The sequence below is a fragment of the Macrotis lagotis genome, chromosome 1, assembly GCF_037893015.1.
Source record: "Macrotis lagotis isolate mMagLag1 chromosome 1, bilby.v1.9.chrom.fasta, whole genome shotgun sequence".
In the NCBI taxonomy this organism is placed as follows: domain Eukaryota; kingdom Metazoa; phylum Chordata; class Mammalia; order Peramelemorphia; family Peramelidae; genus Macrotis; species Macrotis lagotis.
The window spans coordinates 128,991,953-128,993,418 of record NC_133658.1 but is presented as its reverse complement, the minus strand read 5'-3'; the positions used below and the strand labels follow the sequence as shown (position 1 = coordinate 128,993,418).

The 1,466-nt window shown below is 36.6% G+C and overlaps 1 pseudogene; it reads right to left on the bottom strand.

Moving 5' to 3' along the window:
* Window positions 1–405: 405 nt before the first annotated feature.
* LOC141515099 (protein RER1 pseudogene) lies at window positions 406–1,116 on the bottom strand (annotated as a pseudogene).
* Window positions 1,117–1,466: the final 350 nt, after the last annotated feature.

Below are 1,466 nucleotides of genomic sequence, written 5' to 3'. Positions count from 1 at the left end.
TGCCACACCACTTAGGATGCATAAAGCAACTCCTAGTATGCTTCCCTCCTTCCCTCCCCTCTGTCATTTGAAGTACTGGAGGTCCATGTAAACAGATTGTGATGTTAACAGAGAAATATCACCTTAACATAAAAATATTCATTCATTGTTGCAGTCTGCCCGAATCTCTTCAGAGTGAAACTCATGACATGACCACAAAATAAACTAGATGCACTTTGGTTTAAATGTTAACATCTTCATATTTTTTCTCACATTTTAGTTATCAATAATTGAAGATCCTTTTTACAAAGAAAACTTGGACTGCCTCTTAAGTGACTTCTTTATTTGAAGAAAAAAGGCAATGTTACAATGGCTCAAATCATTTCCTCTTGGATTATATGGTGGCAGGGACAGTTCAGATTCTAGCTAGCAAATGTCTTTCAGGTAATCTTCCTTCCTTTTGTATTTCCTCTTCCCAGGTGCTTTACTAGGTGAATGGTATAAACCTGTTTTTTTTTTTTATCAAATGCTCTATTTGTTCATGATGGTACAGAAAATCATGACAAAGTACTTCAGAAGGATTGACCAGAACACTGGGACATTGAAAGTGTCAAAACAAAACAAAACAAACAAAACCCCTATAGATCATAGCAACAAAAATGCCCATAGTAGCAGGGTGCCAAAATTTAAATTCTGGAAGTCTTTAAACGAAAGGACAAAATTCCTCTCTTTGTTTTGTTGGTAAAGAAGGACCTTCATCTGAATCTTTGAGGAAAGGAAAGCTATGAAAAGATCAAGATGGTTGATTCCCAAGGCTTATGTCACAAGGTACCAACTCTGTAATAGATAAAAACTAATCAAGTAGATGAAACTTAGTCCTGAAGTTCAACCCATATAGCTATATGACTTGTCTAATCAGGACTGGTAAATCTGTCCAAGTCTTATGAAAAATCTAAACACCACAGGAGGATTCCCCTAAATAAAAATCTCCATCACTATCTCTTTTGAACATTCTGTTTCTTTCTGCACCTCTGGGGCCAATGTACAACTTACTTCAGAGCCATGAGGAAGAGGAGAAGGAGGAGGAGGAGGGGAAGAACAGGTGGTTTCCTGGCTTTGGGAAGCACAGCACAGCATTTTGGTTCCCAAGCCACTTCAGTATTAGACATCCAAGATGATACCCCACAAGAAGCAGAAAAATTTGAAACTCTTGGAGATAGAGCAAATAGTTGTGCATATCTTATAGAAGAAGAAAATAAATCTCAGAAAGGCAAAGTTGACTTGGCTTAAAATCATACAATTCACATTTCTATAGTACTTTAAGGTTTTCAGAGAATTTTTTGCTTAACAACAACTCTGTTAGGAAAGATCAAAAAACATCTCCACTTTACAGAAGCAAAAACTGATGCCTAGAAAAATGTAGCAATACCTTCTTAGTCATTTTAGTGAGGGAAATAAGATTTGATGCCAGAATTTCTGACTTGAAG